At 36.9% G+C, this 25,560-nt stretch overlaps 1 long non-coding RNA gene across 3 annotated transcripts in view; it reads left to right on the top strand.

Annotated features, from left to right (window-relative positions):
• The window catches only part of LOC141421740 (uncharacterized), a 156,299-nt gene that overhangs the window by 101,122 nt on the left and 29,617 nt on the right, over window positions 1-25,560 (top strand). The gene's annotated exons all lie outside the window — the stretch shown is intronic.

The raw sequence follows: 25,560 nt of genomic DNA, 5'->3' as shown, positions 1-25,560 counted from the left end.
ATGACCACTGTGAAAATCAGTATGGAGGTTTCTCAAGAAACTAAAAATAGACCTAGCATATGATCTTGTTGTACCACTTGTGGGCATATAACCAAAGGAATGTAAATCAGCATACAATAGAGACACCTGCACACTTGTGTTTATTAGCAGCACTGTTCACAACAGGCGAGTTATGGAATCAGCCTAGGTGCCCATTGACAGATGAACAGATAAAGAAAACATGATTTTATATATATATATATGTATATGAATGAAATTGTGTCAATTGCAAGAAGAGAGAGAGGACTAGAAATCATCATGTTAAGTGAAATAAGCCAGACTGAGGAAGAGAAATATCACATGTTCTGTCTCATATGTGGAACCTAGACCTAAACTAAAAAGACAAAAAATGACAGGAGTGTAAAATGGGAGGACTGTTTGAGAGTGGGTTCAGCAGAAGTAGAAAGAAGAGGTTGAAGGGGATGTGATTATAATCAAAGTACTTCATATGTATGAAAATAAGATAATGAAGCCTGTTAAATTGTTTTAAAAAGGGAGGGGAAATAAAGATTAATAGAGGGGGCAAATTTGGCTCAAGTGGTAGAGGGCCTGCCTTGCAAGCATGAATCCCTGAATTTAAACCCCAGTACTGCCCAAAAAACAAAACAAAGCAAAACGATGTACATTATATGCATGTATGAAAATAGAATAAAGAATAATATTGAAATGCAATGCATCTGTGTATAAAGACATGATAACACAATGAAATGCAAGCTGTTGATAATAGGGAGCAAGGCCATAGAGAAAGAGTAAGTAATGGGGGGGGCTAACTTGATTAAAGCACAATATATACATGTCTGAAATGCCAAGGCCAACCTTCCCCCACAAGCAATCAATATACACTCAAAAAAATGAGGGACAGGAAGGTAAAACAGGTCCTGTTTTTGAGGTGGGGGGGTACCACTGGGAGGGGGGCAGTAAATGGAGAAAGTGAGAGAGAATGAATATGGTGAATTTATTTTGTATTCATGTATGAAAATAGAACAATGAAACCTGTTGAAATTGTTTCAAGAAGGGAGGAGGAGAGATGAAGAAGAATGATGGAAGGGATGAATCTAATTAAGATACATTGTATGCATATATGTAAATATTACAATATATCCCCCTGTATTATATGCTAATAGAAATAAATGAAAAAAAGAAAATAGAATAATGAAACCATCAAAAGTTGTAAAAAGAAGGGGGGATAAGAAAGAGTAATAGAGGGGGCAGATTTGATCAAAGCACATTGTATGCATGTGTGGACATATCACAACAAAACCCCTTTGTACAATTAATATATTATAGTAAATATCCAGAGATTTTAGAAAAATAACAGAAAGTATCAAGGGATAGAGTGTAGTATATTTACTTGCTCTATAGTGTGAAAAACTGGCTGTTTAAAGAACTGTAGAAAAGATGACCTGCTAGGAAAGCCAGGTTTCTGTCAAGGTGAGAAGGTCATAGAGGATTTTCTGATTGTGGAGCTGCATTTCTAAAGGGGTAGAGTAGAAAGATGTGAAGGGAATAACAAATGTGGGCAGCTGGACTGTGAAGCCACTGTTGGGGTTAGAATCTGACAGTGTTGCTTCAGCTTAGAACTTTAAGACAAGAAACTGATCTGTGATTGAAGGAGGAGTTGTTGGTGGGGATTATTGGTGGAGGCTGGGTATTGGGCATAGTGGATGGAAGTTTCCTGGGTCTCTTGACTTGAGATACTCTCCTTGGTCTCAATGTCCATGTTTTATGGGAATGTGAGGTCAGATTGGCCTTCTTCTAGTTTGCAGTACTTTACCTTCAGGAATTAAAATTCTCTCAGTTAATCTGCCTTGGGATAAGGCACTCACACAACACTTTGACAATTATTTACTTGCTGAATACATTAAAGAAGCATCAACAGATACTAAGTTCATTACGTAGAAGTTACAGGAAGTTTACTTTTTATTCAAGTGAAAAATTATGTAATGAATTTCTCTGATCCTATTGCAGCCACAGTGGCATTCTTTTGTCCCTGGAACAGTCCAAGTTTGTTCTCTGTTTTAGGTTTTAGCAATTGCTGTTCCCTCTTTCTGTAATGTTCTTTCCTCCAAATCTGTGCATGGTTCATTCCTTTGCTTAATGCAACATTTTTGCTCAAATATTACTTTCTTCAGGAGAATTTTTTTGGTCAGCCTATGAAAGTACCCTTACCGTGCTCTCTTCTCTCACAATGCTTTATTTTTCCTTACTTTCATTATATATTTACTTGCTTAGTTGCTTATCATCTGTCTTACCTGTAAGAATGCAAGACTGTGAGGGTAGGAGCTTTGTCTTGTTTATTTTCTTACCCTACTTACTTGATAAAGAGTACGTACTCAGTAAATGATTCCTGGTGAATTCCTGGTGAATTCATTCCTAAGTGAATGAATGACCAAACTGGTGATCTTTTATTAGGTAATGCTGAGGTAGTTCTGTAGGTATTCAAGAATTCACATGATCACCCATGAAGGATTTGTCATTGTGACTTTTGAGTTGGTGAGAGATTTGGTGAGGTCTCTCAGTTTGAGTTCTCTTCTAATTTCTTTGTGTTATACTTTTTCCCATTTATTTGGGTTACTTCTTGGAGAGGTGGAAGAATTTTTATGAATTGAAAGGAGTGCTTTGAGAAACAGGTAATAATTTTCTTCATGAACCAGGAAAGGAAACTAAGAAATACTGTTATCAGGCCTATCGTCAATGCAAATGTTGTGCCTTTCTGTGGATGATTTTACACTATCAGATGGGACATCTGAAGAGACTTTAAAATTCTTATGCCTGGTGGAGTCCCTGTCTTGCTGCACCAGGGAATGTGGTGACTACCACCTCTGCCAACACCCAGCTTGCTCTTAGACATCTGAGGTCCTCAGGGACTGGTTGACTTTGAGCGCAGGAGTGAGCCCAGAAAACACCAGGAGGAGCCAAGCTGAGCTACCAGATGAGCCCCACTCAGAATACGGAACCACAAAGCCAAAGGCCAAAAACCTAAGTCTGATGTTGTAAGCCATTAATTTTTGGACTGTTTTTTACACAATGAAATTGAACTGATACAAGTATAAATGGGTTAGTTACTTTTTGAGAACAGAAGGAACTTATGGCAGAAAGAGAGCACCAAGAAAGGATGGAGTCTTTCAGCACCAGTTATAAACAGTTTGCTAGACATCTGTCCTGTTTCTGTCTAGTTAAAAATAAAACATCCAATGTGAAAAAATATTTTTCAATGAAAATCTAAGGCTGTTAGAGAGAATAAACTAAAATACTTAAAATGAACTAGCGAGATTCGGAATAGATTGGAACTTTGAAGTAACATTCTTAATGAGTCCATGTTACTGATGATCCCCAAGAACAAGATATTGTATTAAAATATATTACAGGATTATTTGTAGAGAGGAAGGCAATTGTCACTTGCCGAGATCTCACTGTGTCTGCTTAGCAAAATGAGGTTAGATAATGTATCCATGCACACTCAACTTTAAAGTAACATAATTAGCATTTCATTTCCAGGAATTCTTCCAGGTGGGTGGTCTAAGCTGTCTTCCCTTTCCATGCTATCTGCTGAACACAAGAGTATAGTGGCAAGAAATTCTTTCTCCTTGTTCCACTCTGCCCTTCCAACAATCAGATAGAGAGACAGACAGATAGACAGATGGATCTACTTGATTTTGAGTCTACCTTTATCACCTCCATTGGAGAAATTTCTGCAACTTCTGAAAGCCTTGTTTTACTCAGTTCTAAAAAGAATGTTAAAGTTTATCTCAGAGGATTTTTACCAGGTTTATATGATAGGGTGGCATGTGTGAGAACTACTCAACAAATCATGCCTAGCAGCCCAGTAGATGGATGAAGGCTGCTGGACCAGCTCTCACCCTAGGCTTCAGACACTTCCTCCACCATTACTAACCCCCTGTGCCTCAGTTTCCTGAGCTGTTAAATGAAGACAATATCATGTGCATGTGGTAGTTGATTGAACAAATGAGACAATGGGTATAAAGAGACCATAACTACATGGCATGGAATGAACACGCAGTATGTGTTATTGTTCTGATCTTCATCATCATTAGATGATTACTGTTATTATTGGCTTGAAATGTATATTGATGAGTATCTATAATCATAGAATGTTTAAGCTGCATGAGGTTTTATAAATAACGCAATTAAAACTGTCGCTTTATATATATAGAGAGAGAAACTAAAAATTAGCTTCCTTAAGGTCACACAGCTGGTCGGTGGCTAAGCTGAGTCTGGATGCTGAGCTTGTGAATTACTGTATTTATTTTCATATTATATATATATATGCATATGAATCCAATGGAAAAGTTAGATTTTGAAATATATTCAGAAAAATAGGGTTTCCGTTCACGACCGGGTGGCAGTGCAAGTGACAAGAACCATAATTGTTACATGCCCCTGCTGAAACTAGAACATAGGCCACCAGGCTTAGAAAAGGCCACATGTCAACAGTTTCCTATTTTTCTCCATTCCAAGATAAAGTCTTTCAAGTTATATATCACCCTGGAAAGGCCATCTGTCTAAAATTGCTTAGGCTTGGGAAAGAGGTTTTTAGGTCAGATGTATTACTCTTACTCCACTTGAACTTTATTTTTTTCTCTCCTCTTGAGATCTGAAACTCAGAGATCTTTGTCATAATTCAGGATCTGAAGAAATTCTGAAAAATACTTACCATATAATAACCACGAAGCAGAACCTCTAAGCAAAGGATTTCTATATTTGTAACTCTGGGAAGTCAACAGTAGGAAAAGCTGGGTCATCTTCAGTTGAGATGAGGACAGAGAGGATTTCTGTTTGTGTCTTTGTAAGGATATCTTTCTTTGAACACTGCAGCTGCTGTGTTCTGAGAGCTGCTCATTTTATAACCCACCAGAAAAAGTGGTCCCCCATAGCTCCTTATGAACTGCCAACCCACTTCTATACCTTTAGCTACTTAAATCAATGATGGGTGCTTGATAAGAAATGACCTGTCATAGCCTCTCCCTTGGGAACTTGCATTCTCTGGGGAGTTAAGATACCAGTCAGTCTCTGCTGGCTACTTAAAATGAGAGGCTGAATGGCAGCTATCTTCTTTGAGCATCAAGGAGAAGAAAACAATGATTAGAAAGAAGTATTTGTTAAGTCACTACAATTCTGAGGTTGTTTAATACTGCAGTTAGTATATTCTTAGTAATGTAGATAGAAGAAAAAATTAAGTAAGGATAATTTTACTTATAATCCAGCAATTTCATTTCTAGGTACCTATCCAATATATTCCTATCCAATATATCTAGGAATTTATATATTTATTATATATTTTATACTATATATATTTATTATATATTTTATAATAATATTATATATTTTATATTTATTATATATTATATAAATATATAAATTCTAGGAATTATATAAATATATAAATTCTAGGAATTTATATATTTATAAAAATAAATATAAGCAAGATAAAAGGAAGAAAACTTAAAATTAACTAATGGAAAAAAATACATGAGTTGTGATGCAGATGGGTCACTATGCAGCAGTTATGAAATAGCGGTGTATCTATCAACATAGATATCAGAAATATAATATTAAATGGAAATAGTTATACCATATGTATCTATATGTATGGATACTAATTATATTAATTTTTAAATTTATTTTAAAACAATGAACAAGTGTGCTGTATTGTTAAAATTAATGAAAATCAAATGATGAGTATATGGTACCATTTGAAATAGTTCATTCCTTAAAAATGAACAAAATAAAGTCATTTTCTATTCTATCTGCATGCACCCTTACCCACACTATCCCTTAGGGGTGACTATTATTAAGTTAAGGTCAATTCTTATGCATTTTATTTCTTTATAGTTTTAAACAATTTTTAGTAGCAGAGAGAGTGTTTGGTTCTAGAGTCAGACAGATTTTGGCTGAGGCTCACACTAATAGTTTTGGAAGTTTTGACAACTTTCTTAATCTGTCATTGTTTTAACATCTCACATAATGGATTGAAAGTTAAATATTGATAGTTGCAAACACATAATTAAATATTATATTCTTTATCTAATGCATATGAATTGTGAAGTGGTTGGCATACATGTTCAATATGATATAGTATAGTATAGGTATAATGTGTATCAACTTTTTTCTTCCAAATTTATAGAAGTGTTTTGTCATGTTATTGTCTTGAAAACTTAAGTTTTATTCAATAAATGTTACCCAATTTACTTAACTATTTCAAATACTTCATTTGCAAACATTCACTGCTATGAATTCATCGTTAAAAAATATTATTTTGTGTAAGTTATCTTTTCTAAAGTTTATGCTGATACTGAATAATTTTTAAAATTAGAATTAATGTGTCAAATGTCACTTGTATTTTAAAACTCCTGGTATGTATTTTCAAATTGTTCCTTAATGGTGTTGAACATCTTATAATCTTTGTGACCCTAGGCAAATTACTTAAATCTCTCTTAGCCTTCAGGCATTTTTTTCTCCATTTAAAAGTGAGGTTTAAAATAGTAGCTATGTCACAGGTTGATATGAGATTAAAATGAGACAACATGTGCAAAAAACTTATGATGCCTCGTAAGATACAGCTAGTAGTCAATAAATACTAACTATGTTATGAATGCTTTTCTCTGAATAGCAGTGTTTTCTTTTTACTCTACTTTATAAACAATTTGATGGAAAAATAATCTTTAATTTACTTATATTTCTCTGATTATAAAAGAGCTTGAATGTGATTTTCATTATTGGATAACTGAATTTTTTTAAGCAAAAATTTTGTGAATTTTTAACTTATGTCTATTCAGCTACTGAGGGCTTAGGATTTTCTTGATTCATTTCAATCTGCTTTTATATATGAGCCTATTAACACTTTGTTAGCTATATTAACATAAACATACTTTCTTCCAGGATATAGTTTATAGTTTAACAAATCTAAAACATTAAAAGTACTCTTAGGAGATACAAATTATAAGGAAACAAATTTCATTTCTAAATGCAATTACATTTTAATTTCCAAAAGTAGCCAAAATCTCTAGATCCTCCTTGACTTCCTTTTCCCCCATCCTTCTGTCTGTTAAGCCAGTTGCTTCTGTAATTTTTTAGATCTTATTTCTGATTTTTTAGTAATTGACCTGGTTGTCATACTTCTGAAGGAGAAGAAGAGGTCTTTTCTTACATTATGGTTTGAGTGTACAAGACTTCTCTAGATTCCTTCTTCTTATTTATAGTTTCACTCTTTCCCATCCCAGGAATGTGCCTCATTCATAATTAACTGATAGCTCAAAGGTGGCTGATGCCCAGGACTCGTTACAGCTCAATATGGCTGCTCCATATGCCTGTAGGGGCTATGCCTCAGGAGTAATGCAAAGGCCTCTGATTCAGTTCATGAGGCTCAGCGTGGGGTGAGAGACATTGGGGTCTTAAGATCAGTGTGCTGGGAGGTTGAAGTGTGGGGGTTAGACGTGGGGCTTTGAGACTGTATTAGCTTCTTATTACTGTTGAAACAAATTGCCACCAACTCATTGCCTTAAACCAACTATATTATTTTAACATTTCTGGTTATCTGAAATCTGAACTAGGCATTCCTGAGGGTAAAAACAAGGATAGGGATTTTAATGCAAAGTTGTGATATTCTACCCTAATCTCCTCTGAGATAAGTCAAGTCTAGTATCCAGAGACTGATCAGTAGAAAGCAAAGGAGGAAAAATCTGCTGCATGCTTGGACAAAGATAGATGTATTTTGTTCTTATTTTGTGTTTACCCTTGTTCTTGATCAGTGAAGTAAGTATATCCCATATCTGACTATATTGTATTTTACACAAGTATGTTTAAGTCAAAATATAGTAAGTAGCACATTCTTCATTTCTGAGTGAAGATTTATTCATACATAATAAAATTTTTGACAATTTCAAAAAGCGTGAGTTAAATTTTCCCTTTAAGTATTGAAACATCATCACCACCACTACCATTTATATCTATCTCAAAATGAGAAGCTATCATGGTGATCATTTACCAGTTGAGAATGCAGAGGAGTAGATAGGCTAAATCAGTTTCCAACATCACACAGGTAGCAAATGGCAGAATCAAAATCTGGTCCTTCATTGACTTATCTGTAGGACCACTACTTGTTTACAAGTAGATGTATGACAATTTACTTATCAGGTTTCGATTAACCAGCTTCCAACTATACAGTACTTCAAATAAGTGAACTAATTCTTCTATTTTGATGAATGCTTCCCTGCCTTACTATCTGCTTGCTGTTCCTCAAATACATCAAGCTTGGCTCCTGCTTCTGGGGCTTTGCACTAACTGTCCCTTCAGCTGGCATTTTCAGCTTCCTTGTAACATGTAGTCTGATCTCTCTTATCAGTCATTTCTTTGTCAAATATCACCTCTTTAAGGGGCCTGTCCTGAGCTCCTGTTTCATTCTTTATCTTCTTGCTCTGACTTATTATTATTTTAGCACCTATCAATAGTTGATGTTAGAGGTTGAGCATCTCTAATCTGGAAATCCAAAATCCAAAATGGTCATACAAAATCTGAAACTTTCAACCTGTCATACTAAATAATGCATTTCTTATCTGTTGCTTCCCATAGAAATAGGATAGGGACCTGGTTTATCTTGCTCAGTTTTGCTTCTTTAGTGCTCTAGAGTATATGTCTTGATAAAATATGCTCCATTAATATTTAATGAGTGAATATATAATGGAAGCTTTTCTCCACATGTTGCAGTTTTTGTGATGGTGATTAGAATCACTGTGCTGAAAGGTATGGGCAATATAAGGCTCTCAACACATTCTGTACAATTACGTCCCCAAAGAGTTTGTGTTAGTTGAAGTTTCTACTGACAATATTGGAAACTGCCTACTTTCCATCTCCTAGACTAGGTGGATCCAACTCAACTGTGATAGTGAGAATTTTAGTCTCCTGAGTGAGCAAAATCTGGTATTCATCTCCTCCATGCAGAAGTCTAACCAGGCTACTGCTTTTTTTCTTTATCGCATGTGACAACTCATACCCACTGCTTCTTATACTTTTTTTTTCTCATTTCCTGTCTTCTCCAGGAAGGAAATGTAGGGCATTATAATCATTCTTAAGGAAGGAGTTGTGGTGGAATTGTAAGTATAGGTTAAGCTCTGATACCAGTTTAAAGCATGAACTTTGGAGTCAGGCCAACCAGGATTCAAGTCCTGCCCTGCTGTGGAATGCTTTAAGGCCTCAAGTTCTGCATTTGGAAATAGGGCACAGTTCCCTTAGTACTCATTTTACCGTGGCTGTAAGGAATAATTGTAGTTATATGTGACATTTGTAGTATAATTGCATGTAAAAGTTTACCTAAAAATAAAGAAACAGACTACTCCAAAGAAACTCCTGAGCAATCTCTCTAGCTGTCACAGATGGGCAGACAGTGTGATCTTTCTCTGTTGCAAGGTTGGCAGATGGGACAGGAGGCCAGTGATGTCCTGCCCATGCTTTATAATGGAGGAACAGCACTGGTACAGTGACAAATGGATGGGAAACAGGAAGTCAGTGAGATCTGACTTCTAGAAAAGGTCTCGAGAATGGGTAGGGAGAGGAAACAGAGTGTGCTGTGGTGCTGAGTATATAAGTCTTTTAATAGAGCCATATTCCAGGAAAGAGCTTTTCGGGTAGGGAAGTTCCCTAAATCCTGTTTCATGCCCTGAAACATTTCAACACAGGTTTTGAAAGCAACTTTCTTTGGGTGGCTGTAACAGTTCATGTGGTAGTATTTCCTTTCCCAACTGGACACAAAGGTTCCTGAGGGTAGAAATTGTTTTCTTCCTTTTCATATCTCTGGCTGTTAACAGGAAGCCTGGAAAAGTATAGGCTCTTGTCAAATTCGTATTAAATGAATTAACTAAATTGCTAAATGTGTGAATGAACATATGCATAGATAAAGACATGCAATTTTTGTTGGCTGTTGAATGAATGAACAAGAAGAGTCATGCTTCATCGGGTTACTTACAACCCTAAACGGGAAGACTAAATGAGACCAAGACCTTACTTCTCCTTCTCTGGGTTCAGAATTGAGGCATCTAGGGGGTAGAGTGAGCTGAGATGGCTCAGTTCCTTTGTTGAACTTCCTTTCTTCCTTGTGGGATTGATGGTATGTAGAGACATGATTTAGCAAGAATGTCTCTTTCACATTTGTCTTAGGAATTACTTGTTCTGGAGGTTGAATAAAGCATGGCTTATTATTTTTTTTTTAAAAGAATCTTAAACAGTCCTTGCAGATCTCATTTGGTAACAATACTAGGGAAAATTATTGGTCTTTCTTAGGTAATAATGTCAGCTTTTTCCAGCAATGAAGGATCAGCTTTCGGGGGAGGAGGGATCTAAGATGTTCTCTCCTGTTATTTGTGAAGATCATTGGATAATGAGATAAAGATTTTGAAATTACTTGACTATCTTTTGGTAGTTTACAGACATAAACACACATATGGGGAGGTGGAGAGGAGAGAAAAAGAAAGGAGAGGAAAGCAAAGAGAGGAGAGAGGGAGGAAGAATAGGGGGATGGGAGGGAAGGAGAGAGGGGAGAGATAGAGAGTGAAAGAGAAAGAGAAGTATTGATGCTTAAATTGGATTCTCATGAATTTCACCAAGCAATAGCTTTCCTTATTTAATGTATCATTTTTTTCTTCTAGAAATAGCTTTCCTTATTTAATGTATCATTTTTTTCTTCTAGAGAGACCATGACATTGAGTCCCTTTTGTGCATTATAGATTTAGCTTCTAGTTTATGGATGGTGATTATGGAATGGATTCTATCCTGTGTGCTAAATGTGATTGACAGTTAATTATTGTGTATTGCAGTGTTTTGAAAGGTAGTGGGGTTATTTCAGGGCTTACCAGAAAAGAGTTCTGCTATGATTGTGGGAAGAGAAAAGTAAGTCTGTGCTTATTTGCCTTTTATGTTCTACAGTTTGAGGAATGGAAATGTTTTCCAACTTAGTATTACCCCTCTCCCAATCTCTCCCCACCTGTCCCACAGCAATGTCCTCCTTCTCAGAACTCATGTAGCATGTACTTACTGTCTGAGCCATTTGGTCAGTTTCTCAAGGACTTTTAATGATCTGGTTAAGTATGCATGTTGAAGTGAGCTTCAATGGATGTCTCAAATAAGCTCTAAAAGACTGAGATAGTTAGAATCTTCATTATATCCTATAATGATGCATTCATTGGAGTGAGTCATTTAACATTTCTCTTCTGCAATCAAATGTAAACAAATGAAAGACCCTCCCACTGGATTAAATGAGATAATGCAGATGTTTAGCCTACAGTAAACACTCAAAGGACATTGTCATGATAACCTTGAAAGAATATAGTGATCTTAGTTGGACAAGACGTGATTGCAACTTGTTGACTAGAAATTGAAAAGTAAAAGGTAGTACTGTATAGGAGATAGTGCCTTATTTACTGGTGTCTGATTATTCCCGTTCCTTCCAAGTGGCTATTGGTAAGATGATAAAGCATGCCATATATTCTGATGCTACTGCCACACTGCCTCAGTGGAGAGAAGAATGTACTCAGCATTCTTAACAGAGTTCCATTAATCATTTTTCCCTTGACTCTTATATCTGATTCCAGGCTCACTGACCTATCTGTTGATTTTAATTTCTGCTCTCATACAGGGAGAAAATAGTCTTATGGTGGGGACATGAATGTTCTGGTCACCATGAACATTATTTTAACAGTAATTTTCCAAATTGGCAAAGGTAGAACAGGCTGGTCATGAAAAAGGAATATTGTAGTTTCTGTTACGGTAATTTCTCATTACAAATTAATCAACTCTCATTCTAGCAGTTCCACAAGCTTAGCCAATGTGCAGTCCTCAGTGATGAATTCTTTTCCCTTTTAATAAATCTACAACAATGTAAACCAGACCCTGGCTATGATAAATTTATTAAGGTACTAAGTACAATGCTATGAGATATATGTAGGGTAGACTTTTGTGTCTTCCCCTTTGGCATAGCCATTAGCAGGGTTTACTGAGATTCATTTCTTTGGATGTCTACAGTTCAAAATTCCATGAGATTCTGGACTGAATTTGCTGTCTTTCTGCCTTTACTTTCTCTCTCTAGAATACTTCCCTTCTCATTTCTTAAAGCTTGGAATGTTTTAAGAGTCAATATTGGATTTAGTGTTGCAAAGGTACTTTGCTTTGTCCTTGCTTTTATAAAACTTACATTCTAAGAGAACAGATCTAGAAGTACTTTATATTTTACAAATATAGCTATTATTAGAACTCATCATTCATTAGTTCATTCAAATTTTCTGTCTTTGATGCCATCGTTTCTGAAACAATTTCAGAAGCTGAAATCGTTTCTGTGCTTCTACAAAACCCTCATACTCTTTTTTAAAAGAACAAGCAAGTTCAATAGTTTATCTACTTACATTCTCCATTACTTTTTAATTTCATTAAGGATAAGAACTTTGCCTGGTTCTTATTAAATCATTGGTATCCAGCACAGTTCCTGGAAATATAGTAGATGCTTTTACATGTTTGCAGCACAGTTTAAGGACGAGTGAGATTTCAGTCCCATTATGGTCAACTATTTGCAAACCATGCTAACTAATCACCATATTACCTACAAGATTCTGCGTAAGGAACAAATAGCAACAGAAATCTTACTGAATATAGTTGAGTAAGTGCCTTATTGCCCTCAGAGGAGGGTCTTTTGGTCAAAGCTGGGATGAAGGTGACTTAGAATTGAAGTTGACATAGAACCTTATCCTTCTACTGGCCTATGCATAGACCACTCATAGACTATTCAAATATGAAGAATAGGAAATTTATTTGTATCTACAGTGAAAGGACAAAAGTCTGGTTCCATGAAAATCCCTCAGTCCAAATACCTAGTTGGCCAGATGGAATGAATGGAAGGGGGAAAAGAGGGACCAACTAACCTAACATGAATGGTCAGCATTGTCTTAGCTCTGAGATTGGAAGCCTAAGAGAAAGGCAGCCTCTGGGTGCTGTAATTTTAACATAACTACAATTGTACACTACCCAATGACTCTGACAGTCATTGGTTAGATTAGATAAACTTTCTCACTGGTGCTAGATATATCTAAGTGAACTACTTAAGATTCTCTCAGTTTCTCTTGTCTCAAGGTATTTGTTTACTCATTTACATCAAGCCACAGTTTACCAACCAGTTCTGTGTGCTTCTGACGTCATGTGACACTATCCAATAGCACCTTCAGCTTGTTTTATGCTCCATCTCCACTCTTCTTGCTTCCTGTGTGAGTGCCCTTTTTACTCTGAGGTTCTATAGAACACAAAGCTGGAGATTCAATTATTCCTCAAGCCACATACTGTACTAAGATGCAGTTGTTCATACAGATTCTCTTAGCACATTCCAAAAGAAGCAAGTCTGCTAGGGTAGAGAAAGCTAGTTTTCCCTTTCCCTAGAATTGGAGAATTATTTAATTATGAGATTAATATTTAATGGAGTTCCTGCACTTGTCTACTTATTAGAACCACCTGGGAGGGGCTCTTAAAATTTTTATTTATTTATTTATTTATTATTCATATGTATATACAATGCTTGGGTCATTACTCCACCTTGCCCACACCCCCTCCCTTACCACCCACCCCACCGCCTCCCTCTCTCCCCCACCCCCTTGATACCCAACAGAAACTATTTTGCCCTTATCTCTAATTTTGTTGAAGAGAGAGTATAAGACATAATGGGAAGGAACAAGGGTTTTTGCTAGTTGAGATAAGGATAGCTATACAGGGAGTTGACTTACATTAATTTCCTGTGCGTGTGTGTTACCTTCTGGGTTAATTCTTTTTGATCTAACCTTTTCTCTAGTTTCCTGGTCCCCTTTTCCTATTGGTCTCAGTTGCTTTTAAGGTACCTGCTTTAGTTTCTCTGTGTTGAAGGCAGCAAATGCTAACTAATTTTCTAGGTGTCTTACCTATCCTCATATCTCCGTTGTGTGCTCTCCCTTTTATCATGTGCTCAAAGTTCAATCCCCATGTTGTGTTTGCCCTTGATCTAATGTCCACATATGAGGGAGAACATACGATTTTGGTCTTTTGGGCCAGGCTAACTTCACTCAGAATGATGTTCTCCAATTCCATCCATTTACCAGCGAATGATAACATTTCGTTCTTCTTCATGGCTGCATAAAATTCCATTGTGTATAGATACCACATTTTCTTAATCCATTCGTCAGTGGTGGGGCATCTTGGCTGTTTCCATAACTTGGCTATTGTGAATAATGCCGCAATAAACATGGGTATGCAAGTGCCTCTGGAGTAACCTGTGTCACAGTCTTTTGGGTATATCCCCAAGAGTGGTATTGCTGGATCAAATGGTAGATCAATGTCTAGCTTTTTAAGTAGCCTCCAAATTTTTTTCCAGAGTGGTTGTACTAGTTTGCATTCCCACCAGCAGTGTAAGAGGGTTCCTTTTTCCCCGCATCCTCGCCAACACCTGTTGTTGGTGGTGTTGCTGATGATGGCTATTCTAACAGGGGTGAGGTGGAATCTTAGCGTGGTTTTAATTTGCATTTCCTTTATTGCTAGAGATGGTGAGCATTTTTTCATGTGTTTTTTGCCCATTTGAATTTCTTCTTTTGAGAAAGTTCTGTTTAGTTCACTTGCCCATTTCTTTATTGGCTCATTAGTGTTGGGAGAATTTAGTTTTTTAAGTTCCCTATATATTCTGGTTATCAGTTCTTTGTCTGATGTATAGTTGGCAAATATTTTCTCCCACTCTGTGGGTGTTCTCTTCAGTTTAGAGACCACTTCTTTGATGAACAGAAGCTTTTTAGTTTTATGAGGTCCCATTTATCTATGCTATCTCTTAATTGCTGTGCTGCTGGGGTTTCGTTGAGAAAGTTCTTACCTATACCTACTAATTCCAGAGTATTTCCTACTCTTTCCTGTATCAACTTTAGAGTTTGGGGTCTGATATTAAGATCCTTGATCCATTTTGAGTTAATCTTGGTATAGGGTGATATACATGGATCTAGTTTCAGTTTTTTGCAGACTGCTAACCAGTTTTCCCAGCAGTTTTTGTTGAAGAGTCTGCTATTTCTCCATAGTCTATTTTTAGCTCCTTTGTCAAAGACAAGTTGGTTATAGTTTTGTGGCTTCATATCTGGGTCCTCTATTCTGTTCCACTGGTCTTCATGTCTGTTTTTGTGCCAGTACCATGCTGTTTTTATTGTTATTGCTTTGTAATATAGTTTGAAGTCAGGTATTGTGATACTTCCAGCATTGTTCTTTTGACTGAGTATTGCCTAATACTCAGTCATGGCCTCTTGTGTTTCCATATAAATTTCTCGGTAGATTTTTCGATGGCCTCTTGTGTTTCCATATAAATTTCTCGGTAGATTTTTCGATGTCTTTAATGAATGTCATTGGAATTTTGATGGGAATTGCATTAAACGTGTAGATTACTTTTGGTAGTATTGATATTTTTACTATGTTGATTCTACCAATCCATGAGCATGGGAGATCTCTCCACTTTCTATAGTCTTCCTCAATCTCTTTCTTCAGAAGTGTATAGTTTTCCTTGTAGAGGTCTTTCACATCTTTTGTTAGGTTTACACCTAGGTATTTGATTTTGTTTGAGGCTATTGTAAATGGAATTGTTTTCATACATTCTTTTTCGGTTTGCTCATTGTTAGTGTATAGAAATGCTAATGATTTTTCTATGTTGATTTTATATCCTGCTACCTTGCTATAGCTATTGATGGTGTCTAGAAGCTTCTGAGTAGAGTTTTTTGGGTCTTTAATGTATAGGATCATGTTGTCTGCAAATAGGGATATTTTGACAGTTTCTTTACCTATTTGTATTCCTTTTATTCCTTCTTCTTGCCTAATTGCTCTGGCTGGGAATTCCAGTACTATGTTGAATAGGAGTGGAGATAGTGGGCATCCTTGTCTGGTTCCTGATTTTAGAGGGAATGGTTTCAGTTTTTCTCCGTTAAGTATAATGCTGGCTGTAGGTTTGTCATATATAGCTTTTATATCATGAAATGATGTTGGATCTTATCAAAGGCTTTTTCTGCATCTATTGAGATGATCAAGTGGTTTTTGTCTTTGCTTCTGTTAATGTGGATTATTACATTTATTGATTTTCATATGATGAACCACCCCTGCATTCCTGGGATGAAGCCTACTTGGTCATGGTGAATAATCTTTTTGATGTATTGTTGAATTCGGTTTGCCATTATTTTGTTGAGGATTTTTGCGTCACTGTTCATTAAGGAGATTGGCCTATAGTTCTCCTTTTTGGAGGTGTCTTTGCCTGGTTTTGGGATAAGTGTAATACTGGCTTCATAAAATGTGTTATGCAGTTTTCCTTCCCTTTCTATTTTGTGAAACAGTTTAAGGAGGGTTGATATCAGTTCTTCTTTAAAGGTCTGATAGAATTCAGCAGAGAATCCATCAGGTCCTGGACTTTTCTTTTTGGGGAGACTCTTGATTGCTGCTTCAATTTCATTTTGTGTTATAGATCTATTCAGGTGATTAATATCCTCTTGGTTCAGTTTTGGATGATCATATGTATCTAGAAATCTGTCCATTTATTTAAGATTTTCAAATTTATTTGAATATAGGATCTTGAAGTAGTCTCTGATGATTTCCTGGACTTCCATGGTGTTTGTTGTTATCTCCCCTTTTGCATTCCTGATTCTACTAATTTGGGTTTTTTTCTCTCCTCATTTTAGTCAGGTTTGCCAGGGGTCTGTCGATCTTATTTATTTTTTCAAAGAACCAACTTTTTGTTTCATTAATTCTTTGTATGGTTTTTTTGGTTTCTATTTCATTGATTTCAGCTCCTATTTTTATTATTTCTCTCCTTCTATTTGTTTTGGGATTTGCTTGTTCTTGTTTTTCTAGGAGTTTGAGATGTATCATTAGGTCATTGATTTGGGATCTTTCAGTCTTTTTAATATATGCACTCATGGCTATAAACTGTCCTCTCAGGACTGCCTTTGCTGTGTCCCATAGGTTCTGGTAGGTTGTGTTTTCATTTTCATTGACTTCCAGGAACTTTTTAATTTCCTCTTTTATTTCATCAATGACCCATTGTTCCTTAAGTAATGAGTTATTCAGTTTCCAGCTGTTTGCATGTTTTTTGTCTTTACTTTTCTTGTTGAGTTCTCATTTTATTGCATTCTGGTCAGATTGAATGCATGGTATAATTTCTATTTTCTTATATTTGCTGAGGCTTGCTTTGTGTCCTAGGATATGCTCTATTTTGGAGAAGGTTCCATGGGCTGCTGAGAAGAATGTATATTGTATAGAAGTTGGATGAAATGTTCTGTAGACATCAAGTAGGTCCATTTGATCTATTGTACATTTTAGATCTTGAATTTCTTTATTGATTTTTTGTTTAGATAATGTATGTATTGATGATAAAGGGTGTTAAAGTCTCCTACAACCACTGTGTTGGCATTTATATATGCTTTTAGGTCTTTCAGGGTATGTTTGATGAAATTGGGTGTGTTGACATTGGGTGCATATAGGTTGATAATTGTTATTTCCTTTTGGTCTATTTCCCCTTTTATTAGTATGGAATGTCCTTCTTTATCTCATTTGGTCAATGTAGGTTTGAAGTCTACTTTGTCAGAGATAAGTATTGCTATTCCTGCCTGTTTTCGGGGGCCATTGGCTTGGTAAATCTTCTTCCAGTCTTTCATCCTAAGCCTATGCTTATTTCTGTTGGTGAGATGGGTCTCCTGTAAGCAACAAATTGTTGGATCTTCCTTTTTAGTCCATTTTGTCAAGCGGTGCCTTTTGATGGGTGAATTAAGTCCGTTAACATTAAGCGTTAGTACTGATAAGTATGTGGTAATTCCTGTCATTTAGTTGTCTTAGTTGTTTGAAGGTTTGATTGTGTGTACCTAAGTTGAGGTTACTCTCTACTTTCTTGCTTTTTCTTTTCCTGTGGTTTGGTGCTGCCTGTCCTTTCATGGTTAAGTTGGGTTTCACTTTCTGTGTGCAGAATCCCTTGCAGAATCTTTTGTAATGGTGGCTTTGTGGTCACATATTGTTTTAGTTTGTACTTATCATGGAAGACTTTTATTGCTCCATCTATTTTGAATGATAGTTTTGCTGGGTAGAGTATCTTAGGGTTGAAGTTACTTTCATTCAGTGCTCAGAAGATCTCTCCCCAAACTCTTCTTGCTTTTAATGTTTGTTGAGAAGTCTGCTGTGATTTTGATGGGTTTACCTTTGTATGTTATTTGTTTTTTCTCTCTTACAGTCTTCAATATTCTTTCCTTAGTTTCTGAACTTGTTGATTTAATGATGATATGCTGTAGGGTAGTTCTATTTTGATCTGGTCTGTTTGGTGTCCTGGAGGCCTCTTGCATCTTTCTGGGTATATCTTTCTCTAGATTTGGGAAATTTTCCGTTATTATTTTGTTGAATATATTACACATTCCTTTTGCTTGCACCTCTTCTCCTTCTTCGATGCCCATGATTCTCAGGTTTGGTCTTTTGATGGAGTCAGTGAGTTCTTGAATTCTCTTTTCACAGGTCTTGAGTTGTTTAATTAATAGTTCTTCGGTTTTTCCTTTAATTACCATTTCATCTTTGAGTTCTGAGATTCTGTCTTCTGTTTGTTCTATTCTGCTGGATTGTCCATCTTGTTTGTTTTGCAATTCTGTTTCGTTCTTTTTCTGAGGTTTTCCATATCCTGGGTCGTTTCCTTTTTAATGTTGTCTATTTTTGTCCTGAGTTCATTTATCTCTTTATTAATCATGTTCTTTGTTTCACTTTGGCGTTTATACAGTGCTTCTACGGTTTCCTTTATTTCTTCTTTTGCTTTTTCATATTCTCTATTTTTGTTCTCTTGGAATTTCTTGAGTGTCTCCTGTACATTTTGGTTGGCCCTATCCAGTATCATCTCTATAAAATTCTCATTGAGTACCTGTAGTATTTCTTCTTCTAATTATTCTTGTGGGCTTCATTGGGTTCTTTGGCATAGTTTATCTTCATTTTGTTGGAGTCTGGATCTGAGTACCTGTTTTCTTCCTTCCCCTCTGGTTCCTGTACTAATTTTTTGCTGTGGGAAAACTGGTTTCCCTGTTTTTTCTGTCTTCCCGTCATTGCCCTTGGTGTTATTGTCCCTGTACTGTGTGAAATTAAGTAATTTTCTGGCTTGTAATAATAGAACTAGTGATATTTAGAATGGAAGGGTGAGAGGAGATGGAAAACAAAGAAGTTAAAGGAAAAATGAAAAACAAATAAACAGGTAGAAAAAAACAAAACAAAGAAACAAACAAAAAAAGTTTCAAAGATATAAGCAGGGAGAGACAGTGTACTAATCAACCGTATGCTGAAAAGGGTTTAGAGAGACAGACAGAGGATTGAAAATAAAATATTAAAAAAAAATTAAAAAAAAAAATGAAAAATATATATATAAAAAAATCTCCAAGTTCAAATGCAATGAAGTTTCAGTCTCAATTATTTTGGTGTTCATCTCTCAGCCCCCAATCCTGGAGATGGTGCATCAGACGTTCTGCAGTTGTCTCATCAAAGGGGAAAAATAAAATAAAACAGAACCACACAAAACAAACAAAAAAAAACCCCACAAAGTGTCCCAAGTTCAAATGCAATACAGTTTCAGTAAGTTTTTCAGCATGCAGGTGTAGTTCAGTTGTTGTCTCTTCAAAGGTAGGGAGAGAGAAAAAAAAGAGTCTGGAGACAGTTCTGAGAATGGTATCTGCAGCTGTGGCTTGCCTGCCCGCTGCTGTCAGCCTGCTGTTGCTGGAGGAGTTATTTATGCAGATCTCTGGGTGAGCTTAGCACTCACCTGGCCCCGCAGGCTTTGTTTACTCAGATTTCTCCTGTGCCTGAGCCTCTTCTACAAGCTTTCCCCTTTCTAAGCACACTGGGGGAGATGACAATGCACCCACTTTCTCAGGCCATCGTATTTATTTACAGTTCACGTAGGAAGTGGGTCTTCCCCCTTCTCCTGTGGAGTTTTCCTCTCACTGCCACTTTTACAGGTTTTTCCGCTCTTGGTTGCTGGGTGTGTGCCGCACTCCTGCCTTCTCCGGCCTGGCTTGTTCACTTACAGTTCTGGGAGGGATTCCCCTCCTCTTCGGTGCTCAGGGCGCCCCACCCTCTTTGCTACATGTCTTTACTGTTCTTATTGCTTATTACTCAGTTTCTCTTTTTTTCCCTGGGTGGGGGTCGGTCTGTCCAGGGGGCTATGCTGATCTGGCCCAGGGTTGTCTGTGGGAGTACCGTGTACCGCTTAGCTCACCTTGTGGTTCGCGTCTTCCCAAGCTTCTCCGTTTAATGTGAAGTAGAGATGCTTTGCAAGGCTGGAGGTGTGGAGGAGTCAAAGTTTTGCCTCTTCTTGATGGGTTTGCCTGTAAGGTGTGTCTCCGGTGTCTCTCCAAGATTTTACTTTAGGAGGCATGCTTTCTGCTTCCTCCCTCTAGCTGCCATCTTCTCTTAAAATTTTTTAGAGCCCAGACCACTCTAAGTTGTTTCAATTAAAATTTATGGGAGTGGAATACAGGCATTGATTCCATTTTGCATGCAACCTATGAACCCACTGAGGTAAACTATAGTGGCAGTAAATCAAAATAAAGAATCCACTGCAAGTTTTAATCAGAACATCATTGTTCAAGGGAATATTGGTTTATTATCTTTTGCATATGACATAAGGAATGATGTATTGACCATTAATTGAAGAAAATTATTTAGAGAGGTGATGAGGAAAATATATGTCTGCAAAAAGCCTTGAACTACTCACTGAAAAATAATATCTGTCATTGGGTGTTTTCTCCAGGTGACCTTTGGCATAGAGAAAGGAGAAGTTTACTGACATACCTAAGTGCCTTAGGATGTGGGTGGTTTTCTTTAGCATTTGGAAATGCCCATTTTATACTCACCTCTTATATTTGGCATTCAGGAAAGAAATCTTCATTAAAAATCACTTGATAGGATCTTTTGACCTGGTGATTTACTTCCAAGTGTTCATGGCAGCTGGCTGTGCTAGAGAAGACATTTTAAAGCTGTGGGTCTAAGAAAAGAGAGAGGGAGAAGGAAAAGAAGAGGGAGAGGGAGACAGGGATGAAAGAGTAGGATGGGGAGGGGGAGGTGCAGGGAGGGAGGAGGGAGAGAGACAGAGAGAGACAGAGAGAGAGAGAGAAGTACAATAGAGAGGCTGAAGATGACATTTTATATTTTGTGGGCAGGTAGGGGTGGGAGGATAAAAAGTCATTTTATCCACCCCACTGCTGGTGTGGAGCTCTCAACATAACTCTAATTTCTCTAAGGATTAATGGTACAATTGTGAGAATCCACACCATTCAGTGTCGAGGTACAGCAGAGGTTTCAGAGCCAACCCATCTCACAGCACCATTAGAACCTTCACTTCCTGGTCGTGTGACCTTAAGCAAGTTACTTGACACTGCTGGCTCTCAATTTTCTCATCTGTCAAATGAGCTTGATGATAATGTTATTCTTTCTCTTCAATGGCTGTTGAAGTAATTAACTAGGTCAATAGTTAAAGCATATGCGTGCTTGGTAAGTGTTACCTCTCATTTTAAGTTTTATCTTTCAGTCTCCTGCACAGAGCCCAGTCTCTGCTGAATACTTGACTGCAAATATTTGTTGAGCATGTGAATGAGTTATTTAAAAATATACCAGCATATATGTGCTCCTCTTATACAAAGCATGTGACTTCTTATATGAGTTGATCAGATAATCAGGATTCAGGACATTTTTGGCAATCCAGAAAACTCATGAGTTTAGAAGCCGTGTTGGAGGACCAAGAGTTTTTCACCTAACAGCTTGTCATGGGATTGAATAGAGTGAGGCAGTATATAAGGGAACAGTTGGAATTCTGACTGGCTCTTTCACACATGTGCATTATCTTTATCAGTCTGTCTTGAGAGAAGTTTAAGTGCAGGGAAGGAAAGATAGTGACTGAATTAGAAAAGAATCCTGGGGACATCTCTTTCTTGAAAGGGGAACAGGTAGTATTTTTTTTCTCCTCATACCTATTCCCTGTCTCCCAGTTCATTTGGCACCAGCTGCTCCACAATTTACTCAAATCATTGATATTAATTTCCAGTCTGGCTATGGTTATTTATGAACATGGGAAGTTTGGGAGAGCAAAGAAGTTTCTTTTAAGAACAGCTTTATAAAGACATAATTTACACACTATACAATTTACTCAGAGTGTACAATGGAGTGATTTTTTAGCATATTGACAGAGTTGTACAATTTTTCCTGAAATCAATTTTACAACATTTTTGTTAACCCCCAAAGGAAACCCCATATCCATTTGCAGTCACTCTCATCTTATGCAACAACTCTGTAAAACATTTCTTGAAATCCTCTAGAAAGTAAGTGCTCCAGGAATGGAAACCTTCTGCAAGTCATCCAATATTTATTGAAACTATTATGAGTGAAAGACTTTTCTAGGCTTTAGCAATAGGGAGAGAATCAAGCAAGACCACCAAGCAATCTAAGCTCTTCATGAGCTTATGTTCTATCCTGGAATCTACAGATAGGCCCCAAATTAAAAACAAAGCAGAGCAAAACCCATGTTAGTGACGGGAGTAATATTCCTATTACAGGAAAATCTTTCTGCCAGATCACTAGTAAGTGGTTGATTGACATCTGTCTGACTTTGAAACTTATATTCTTTAAAGGAGAGTATGATAGGTAAAAACTCATTGAAGAAGACTACTAGATATTTTACTTTAGCCAGCTGTGCAAATCCCTGGATTTGCTGGTCCCACCCCCCCAAGTCAGCTTTCTCCTAAGACATTATTTCCTGTTATTTTGAACAAAAATATAAAGTAAACAAGCCCAAGACCTTTGGTTATCAGCTGCCAATGTAAAAGCTTTTCTGCCCTGGATACAAGTCAGCTTAACCAATGGCATCTTTGTTAGTAGAATTATGGGAGTGGAAGTGGGGAGAGAAGAGTCAAAGGGTAATTAAAGTGACTTACATTTTTCTTTCTTCCTGCCATAATCCTGAGGATTTGAGTTCTCCAACAAATCAAATTCAGTTTGAGTTTTAACCTTCTTACATGAAAAGCCAGGTTTAAAAATAGCTGTTCATGCCCTGATGATTGTAAACAAACACTGGAGTGTGGAGTCGACTGAAGGGCAACAGACATGACATATCCCTGCAGGAATGTGGAATTTAATATAAACGGAGTAACTCTTGTACATATGTGCTGTGTCTTCACTTTGTATTGCCAGAAGGGAATTCTTTAGGGAAAAGAATTATCACAAAATGTTAGAGCTAGAAAGGGCTTTGGAAATCACAGAAGTTCACTGCTTCATTTCAGAGACAGGGTAACTGAGACCAAGAAAAAAGTTAGTGGTTGCATAGCTAGTTAGTGACAGAAACCAGGGAAGAATCTAGTTATCTAGTATCTGTAGTGGTAGTTTTTAAAACATAGAACATCCACTTATATACCTTTGAGAGTATTTCTCGATTAATTGAGATGTACGTGGGATGTATCAGTGCGATGGGTATGAAATGAAGGGCTTGAATTTAAATCTCAGTTCTGCCTTTTGCCATATGGTGAATTTGAATAAATCAATTTCTCCAAGCTCCAATTAACTTTTAGGGGAAAATGTAGTATCTTCTATATCAAGTTGTTGGAGTGGTTCAATGAGATAAACAAATCTTTTAACTCTTATTTGGTGTTTAGTAAGTGCCAATTTCCTTCTTTTCCTTCTCCCTTCTCTTCACTCAGGATATTGTGCACACCTTTCCACATTTCTTTGAGTCCTTAAATAGATCCACTGAGATAAGTATGCCACATTGCCCAACGTGGATCAAGGGTCACAGTAAATCTCACGTGTACTTTTGCCCATTTCTTGGGTACCTACTACATCCCAGACACTTTATGGATATTATTTCTGACTTTCAAAGCAGTTTTGACACTTAGTTATTATTTTTTCTACCTTAGGGATGAATTATTTCAAAGAAGATAATTAACAATATGAGGATCCTGCACTTAAAACCACATCCTCACAGCCTGAGTTCATCTCTGTTCTTATGCTGTCTCAACAAGGGGATGATTCCACACATGTTTATTTTTTAACATTTACCATAAAATCCTGGAAAAAATTTAGGGATAGATAAAAACACTGATTTGGAACTGTGATATTTAAGTCACAGTTATTCCACATCAGGCATGGAACATTGGAAATGCTGTGGCACTTGAGCTCCCTGCTTCTCACATAATTATAGCAGGCTAATAATAACAATAACAAAGACAACAAAAACCATGTAGTGATGACTGAATGAAAGATGATGTATGCAGAATTTATAGCAAGGTGTTGAAAACAAATGTCACTCATTTATGTGATCATCTTATCCTCTGCACGCTTGGCCTGTGGATATTAGTGCATGGTTCTCACAATGGCCATACGAAGAGAAGTACTTCAGATTCTCCCGGGTGGTATCAGTCTTGATTACCACTTTGATTGTCACCTGTACGGGATAGAAACATAGGAAAGATGGTGATGTTTGATAATGGAGTCTTTGGTATCTAATTTGAGGAGAGAAAGGGTAAAAACATAAAAGTAGCAAAGACAACTATCACAAACAAGGCACATAGTTTAAGCAATGAAATTTGCCCATAAAAATACTACCCCTTGCTTTTCTGATACCTAACCATCTTTGCGGAGCAGGAAAAAGATCAAGATAAACCAGTCCTATTCATTCTTGACTCTGTACCTAGGGTAGTGCTGGACACATGATAGATGCTCAAAAATATTTGTTGAATGAATGAATAATAATGGTGGCTTACATTGTGCAGCCATTATACAGAAGACGTTGTACTCATGGATTTCACATAGACTATTATCTTTAACTCTCAAAATAGCCATATGAGTTAACCAGATAATTGCTGCCTTTATAAATGAAAAAATGGAAGTGCAGAGAGGCTGAGTAACTTGACATGAGTGTATAGCACAAATTCCACTCTCAGCCAGAGGAGGAATGATGCAATGAATGAATAAATAAGACTGTTTCCTCTGTGATACCAAATGTCGATTGAGAAGATAGAGTCTAGATTGACTAGAACAATGCCAGCTATGAAGATTTACTTAATATCCGTGCTCTTCAGGTGGATAGCAGGGAATCTAGGGATGGGAATTCCTATAGGGAGGTGTTCCTGGAGGTATCATAAGTAAAAACTGAATTGTCTTTATAAAAATTGTATTACATTCCTTTCATGATCTTCCCATCAGCCTGGAACTTTATGGGTCATCTATACATGCAGCAATTTTTACCTTTGGTTTCTTTAGTGCCATAATCATAGATACACATTCCAAGTTCATTCCTCTAATCTCTTGTCCATTGCTCCATCTCAGTGAGATTAGGGAGTTTTGGAGAAAGCTGCAAAGCTTCTTTTTCAGTGGTTATGAATCTTGTACAATCTATTCATTCAGGGGCCCATAAAAGGCATTAAAATTTAAGGGACTGATGTAAAAATGAGTATAACTGCACCTGGTTTGAGATTTCGATCCATTCTGCGACTG

The sequence above is a fragment of the Castor canadensis genome, chromosome 3 (assembly GCF_047511655.1).
Source record: "Castor canadensis chromosome 3, mCasCan1.hap1v2, whole genome shotgun sequence".
In the NCBI taxonomy this organism is placed as follows: domain Eukaryota; kingdom Metazoa; phylum Chordata; class Mammalia; order Rodentia; family Castoridae; genus Castor; species Castor canadensis.
The sequence above is the reverse complement of the archived record's forward strand: the minus strand, read 5'-3'. Positions and strand labels throughout refer to the sequence as shown.